Consider the following 6,980-nt stretch of genomic DNA (forward strand, 5'->3'; position numbering starts at 1 on the left):
TACTACTACTACTACTACTACTACTACTACTACCACTACTCGCTGCTCGCCGGCCTCCTACTCTCCATGTTTTTATCCGAGGTTACATATTCTTTTGATCATCGAATCATTTGTACACAGTATACATATCATGATCTGTAATTAGCTGAGGTTGCCTGCAGGTGTGTGTGTGTGTGTGTGTGTGTGTGTGTGTGTGTATGCGTGTGGTGAGAGCCAGCGCGTTAAGCAAAGTTTTGATTAGTTAGAAGAAGGGAGAGGTGAGAAGCACGGCGGTAAGGAGTAGCGCCCAGCACCGCAAAGACGCTGCCGCTGCTCTGCTGGCGTGGCGGCGGGAGGAGCAGCGGAAGGAGCAGCGGGAGGAGTGACAGTGGAGAGGCAGCGGTGCAGCAAACACATCGCTCTTAAAGGGAAGCTCAGCCTCATTAAAGCGCCTCGTGCAGTGGCGGCGAGGCGGATCCCGAGGAGCCGCTCAGGCCAATCAAAACTCTTTATATCAATTAAGTGAGACTCCCGAGTGGGGAACTGACCACTGGCTCCGGTGCGGCACGCGGGGTCATGTGTGCGTGCGTGAGTGCGTCAGTCCGCGCCAACCTGTGGAAAGACAGAGACAGTTCCATAGTGGCACTGAAGCACTGAAGCAAATATATACGTATATTAATTCTAGAAAACCATGTATACACTTACTTCCAGGAATAGATCATTGTATGTACGTATGTATGTATGTATGTAGGTGAAGCGGTAGCCGTAAGAGGAGCAGGAAATGTGTACTCGTGTGTGTGTCTGTGTGTGTGTGTGTGTGTGTGTGTGTGTGTGTGTGTGTGTGTGTGTGTGTGTGTGTGTGTGTGTGTGTGTATTCCATCCTCTTACGGAACAGGAAATAAAAAACATTGCATAAAGTGACCAAAGAGGAACCTTCAAGATGTGATCCAAATCATTTGTCTTTGTACATAGCTTTTTTTTTATTATTATTTTTAGCAGCCTGTGTTTAGCATTGTTAAGGCGCAGAGGCGTGTGGGTGGGGACCGACTGGGAGGGAGGCGGGGACGAGGGAAGGAGAGAAGAGGAAGAGGAGGAGGAAGAAGATTCATAGATATTATCAAAATTCCTCCTCTCCCTTCCTCTCATCTTCCCTCTCCTCCGTCCCTCCTTGTTCCTCATTCACGCCTCTCTTTCTCTTCTCTCTTTCTTCTTTTCTTTGCCAACCTTCATTCTCAATCACCTATGTACTGCTCTCTCTCTCTCTCTCTCTCTCTCTCTCTCTCTCTCTCTCTCTCTCTCTCTCTCTCTCTCTCTCTCTCTCTCTCTCTCTCTCTCTCTCTCTTACACACACACACACACACACACACACACACACACACACACACACACACACACACACACACACACACACACACACACACACACACACACACACACACACAAAGCATTACTCACACAAAGCATTACTCACACTCACATTCCCTAATATGGACAATATTCCACCACAGTTATAATAAATAATTGAATAAGCCTCAATTATGTGTGGGGGAAATAACCGCACACACACACACACACACACACACACACACACACACACACACACACACACACACACACACACACACACACACACACACACTCGATCTTTTATTAATGTGGATTGTCATCATTGTTATTATTATACACATTTTATTATTATTATTATTATTATTGTTATTATTATTATTATTATTATTATTATTATTATTATTATTATTATTATTATTTCCGTTAATGAACACTGTCATCACAAACATTTCCACTTATAATTATCTTCGTCCTCTTCCTTCTTTTCCTCTTACTCCTTCTCTCTCCTCTTACTTCTTCTCCTCTTCCTCCTCTTCATATTGCGATCTAACTGTTTGTGGTCAGTATTCACTTTTTCTATTTCAACCCTTTATATATATATATATATATATATATATATATATATATATATATATATATATATATATATATATATATATATATATATATATATATATATATATATATATATTCTGATTTTTTTTTTCTGGAACCTCACTTGAATATTCAGCTTTTTATTTGCACTACAGATTTAGCTTGCAAGATGAATAAGTTACGGATCTCCATTGTTTATTACTTTGTCTTTTTTATTTTGCATGTTTAATTTTTTTTCCTCTCTAATTGTATTCTATTTTCTGTTTTTGGTTCTGTCTTGTGCTTTCTTTATTTTCGTCTCTCTCTCTCTCTCTCTCTCTCTCTCTCTCTCTCTCTCTCTCTCTCTCTCTCTCTCTCTCTCGTCCCTGGCATTCTGTTCTATTGGTTTTTTTTTTTTTCATGTTTTACATGTTTTCGTCTGCTTATGTTGATGTTTATTTGCTTGCCATTGTCGCTTGTAAGTCAGTTGTTTGGTCAGTAAGTCAGTCGGTTAGTAAATCAGTTAGTCAGTCTCTATTTCCAGCATACCTTTCCTTCTTCCTCTTTCATTCTGCCTTTTCTACGCTATCTACTTTTGCTTCTCGTTCTTCTTGTTCTTCTTGTTCTTGTTCTTCATCTTGGCCTTCTTTCCTCTTCCAAAAATCAGAATATATGTATAGATACTCCTTGTATATAGCTCCTCTTTTATCCCTCGTCCTCCTCCTCTATCCTCCTCCTTCTCCTCCTCCACCACTTCCTTAATGTTTAACTCCTTATACCTTATATAGAAACTTCCCTGTTAAAAAAATAAATAAATAAATAAAGTAATCCTAATGATAAACAGTAAGCAGGTGTCTCGCTAGATGGAACTGAGTGTGAACCAAAGACTGCTGGTGGTGTCCTTGTGGTTTCCAGAGAAAGGGACACACACTGGCGATGTCCCCAAGGGTGTAAAAGTCGTAAGAAATAAATATATATAATAAAAAAGTGAATTGAAGTTATGTATGGTCATTTGTGCATCACTGAGAAGGAGGAGAGGAGGAGGAGGAGGAGGAGGAGGAGGAAGAAGAAGAGGAGGAAGGGAATTGTCGTTGTTGCTGCCACTTATTGTACATGCTTCCTCTCGTCTTTTATTGCTTTTATTCCTCCTCATCCTCCTCCTCCTCCTCCTCCTCTTCTTCTTCCTCCTTTTACCTTCATCTCCGTCTCCTATTTCTTAACCTACTCTTCTTCCTCTTCTCCCCCATCTCCTGTCAAATCCCAAGTGGTGAAATACAAGAATTTTGTTCACGAGTTCTTCATTTACCCCAAAACCTAACAGTAATAAACAATGATGACAATAGAAAACGTAAGAAAAGTCTAATGTGTGTGGTGTGGATGAGTTCATCAGACTTAGCAAGAGCGTGGTAAGTGCACAGACAGTAGGTAGTTTCAAGAGGAGGTTTGGTGAATGTATGTATGGATGAGGAGGGCACATGGTAAGTGTAAAGTGGTCAGGAGCTGCCTGATTGGGATTTTGCAGCGTTTTTTTTTTTTCTTATGGTTTCATGTACTTTATTCTTAACCCCTTTGGACTCTCGTTAGGACTGTCTTCTGTTTTCTTTCACTGATGATGCAGCCTCTTTCCTGAACTACCAGCAGAATATAAAAAAAACAAAAAAACACTTGAAAACCAAAGTAACTTCCACTAGAGACTGTTGGAAGTTAAAATTAAATGCTGAGACGTGTAGGGTTACTAACTCATGGCTCAAGGTAAGGGGCACCACCCACTATTGACTCGAAGGACAAGGAGGCAAACATGAGCGCCGAGGCCACGAACAGCTATAGCGTGTCTCTACATTTACCTTTACTTATGTCCAAGATGGTGCTTCCTGACCTGCAGTAAAGTGTTGTCTTGCTCTGAGGACGGTAAGTAAGTATCGCAGGGGAGTTTTCATTATTTACACACTGTTGTATTATTGACTATACATCGTTGCGTTACACACATCTAAAGGTGCCTCCCATTTATGATCAATACCAAGATGTGTTGCCTTAATTATTTTGGGATCACCGTGGATTAGTTTTTTTCTTTAATATATCTACTTTTATTTTTTGCAAGAGTAGCTCCAGTCAAGGGCAACAGAATTAAGAAGGGAAAATACTGAAGGTTCCATTGCCTAAAGAGAACAGTTCGAAAGCAAGGCTGGAATTACAAGGCACTTCTCTCTATAATAAGATGTCCAGCAGGGGATGACGCCCACCACAGATGAAATATTCCAAGCACAGTGTATACAAAGAAAGCATAAGAGAGAGAGAAAGACAGATAAACTTGCAACCAGACATAACAAACAAGCGTAGCCAGAAAGAGGCCAGACAGCACTAGATTGTTGTGTTTAGAGCGATATCTATTTAGTGAACCGTAAACTTACTGAGAGATCACTGATGTACGGCTTAATGTGTGTTGGGGATTTATTGATTGACTGACTGATGATATTTACTGGCCCTGTCATGCAGTACAAGTATATAAATAAACACAAGTACTGTTTCTATGAGACGAAGGTCTTACATGGGAAGAAGGGAAGGAAACAGTTGGTGCGCGCGCATGTACTCGTAATTCACCCATCCACCCACTCAGTCTTAAAATACCTTCACGTGCCAGACTGCTCACCACCTACACCCGGCCACAGAGAACCTAGAACTCCTATAGTCTGATGTATGGGTAAGTCTGTCATTATTTATACACTACACTGGGAGGGTAATAAGTGCATGGCTATCAGTGAAATCCTAGTCAGAGAGAGAGAGAGAGAGAGAGAGAGAGAGAGAGAGAGTGTGTGTGTGTGTGTGTGTGTGTTATACATTTGCTATGTTTTAAAGATTTTACGAGTACACTTCATCTGTTGCTGGAATAATAATGGCAGCCAGCGTTACATATTCCATCACTGTTCCTAAGGCCATAATACATAATGAAACATAGCGAAGTTACAGATGCACTGAATCAGACACGCATACGCAGGTACACACTTGCGCCACATCCACCTGGCAGCGCTGAGTGAAGCAGAGGACGAAGCGGCAGTGGCAGGCTTCATTCCGTGGATTATTTTTTTTTTCACTGAAGCATCGAGTTCCAGGCATCTGAAATTCATCAAACCTTACACTACAATTAGAAGTCGTGGTGAGACGCTTCCTCATCAGTTCAGGGCTCGTGGCGTGGAGACTTTCTGTGAATTCTTGATGTAAGGTTCGGGTAAGTTTAATTAAATTTATGTTGGTTATCTTGCATCGCTGATCAGAGACATCAGTAGACCGCCAACACTGAAAACACAATGGTAAATGTGCTTGAAGGTAAAGTTACTATATGTTCTTAGTTTGAAGAAATAATATACTTACTTTGTACACTAAGGACATGTAATGATTCCTAGAAACATCAAACACTGATTTATCTTCCATGAAATAATATTCGTTGCAAATACTTCGAAATAAATATCTATAGTAACTTCCACAGGTTCATATTAGAAAGCTCCCCTCAACCCTATAGTCATTATGTTCTTTTTACTCTTTCACAATTGCCTGATCAAATTATACCTCATGAGTGGCCTTTCCTCCTGTAATAACTCGCGAGCAACAGTATTTCTTGCTCAGCTGAGTCATAGAGAGGGAGGGAGAGATGAGCATTAGCCCACGAGTCTCCTAGCGGTGTGTGTTTAAGCGAGCTGCTGCTGATTATGTGTCGCTGCGCTAAAATCCGGAGTGTAACAGTGTCCCCTGCACAGTGAAGTGAGAATGGGAACTAAACCATAACATTATTTCGGTATTTACTTTTTTATTGCGAATGGGAACAAAATGTGATGATAGAGGCAACATTTTAGCGCCGTTTTGTGTAACATACTCTTATTTTTACCTCTCCTTTGGACGCATTGTGACTGTTGAGGGTATAAAGCGTTTCACTGTCCATTTTCTGTTATAAAAGACGCGAAGAGGGAAGTAGGACAAACTAAACTCTCAAAACTTCATTGTGTCTCTGTCTTTTACATCTTTCCCTCAGGACGTTCGCTCAGAAAATAAAAGATTCCACGTCCCTCTCCCGCTCGCTGATGCTTAAACCAATCGAGGTCTGCCGATGAATCTACCCTATCCAGCAAGCACTCTCCCTTCCCTCTTGAACGTGTGTTGGAGCCTTCTTTTGGCATCTTCCATTAGGTGTCGCCACAGCAGACCACACGTGTCTACCTTACTCTGCCTTCTGCGTCATCTGTTGTACCTATCACCCGCATGACTTCCTTCAATGCATTCATAAACACTCTCCCTTGGACGTTTGCTAGTCTTCTTTCAGCTGGTTCCGTTAGGTGTCGCCACAAAGGACCACGCGTCTCTGCCTTATTCTGTTTTCTACGTCTTCTGTTACGCCCATCACCTGAATATCTTTCTTCAGTGCATCCATAAACATTTCTACTTTCTCTCTGGTCTTCCTCTCTTCCTGGTGTGTGGGACCGGCCTCCACCTTATACTGCTTTCTGCATCTTCTCGTACACCAGTCACCTGAATGTCTTCCTTCAGTGGATCTGTATAAACAATCTTTGTGGTCCTCCTGTGTTCCTCCTGTCTGCTGTAGTGGTAAGGCAGATTTAATACTGGGCTTTGTGAGAGTGGTTTTATAGGACTACTCAATATTCGTTTACGCCTGTCGTATTATGTGAAGGATTCCCTAATTCTTTTCCAAAACCTATAAATGATACGTAATTTGATGTCATTGCCGACTTAGCAAACGTGAGCTATCAAATTCGTTAGTCTATTTATTTAGTTTATCAGATATTTATGTTAGTACGTTCATAAGTGTGCAAGTTCAGGTTCTTGAAGAAAATATGGCATTAACAGAATAATATTAAAGAAAAACGTATCCTTAAGCCTGTTGTTGTGCCGATGAATAGAGATTTGATCGTAGTGTCGGTAAGCCTTCGCACAGACACGGAGCAGTAAACAAGATGGAGTGAGAGAGAGAGTGTTGCTGGTGTCTTGTTGCTACATTTTTTTTTTTTTTTCACTACCACCGGAATCAGGAGCCTCCTTACAGCGCCACGGAGGAGCGGTAAGTGTCTTGAGCCGGG

At 41.4% G+C, this 6,980-nt stretch overlaps 1 protein-coding gene across 1 annotated transcript in view; it reads left to right on the forward strand.

The window, feature by feature from the left end:
- The window catches only part of LOC135104533 (roundabout homolog 1-like), a 190,903-nt gene extending 190,050 nt beyond the window's left edge, over positions 1-853 (forward strand). The window contains 1 exon segment of the mRNA XM_064012107.1: positions 1-853. This exon segment is cut by the window's left edge and continues 1,555 nt beyond it. The gene's annotated coding sequence lies outside the window, so the exon portion shown is untranslated.
- Positions 854-6,980: the final 6,127 nt, after the last annotated feature.

This window comes from Scylla paramamosain, chromosome 10, assembly GCF_035594125.1.
Source record: "Scylla paramamosain isolate STU-SP2022 chromosome 10, ASM3559412v1, whole genome shotgun sequence".
Classification (NCBI taxonomy): Eukaryota; Metazoa; Arthropoda; class Malacostraca; order Decapoda; family Portunidae; genus Scylla; species Scylla paramamosain.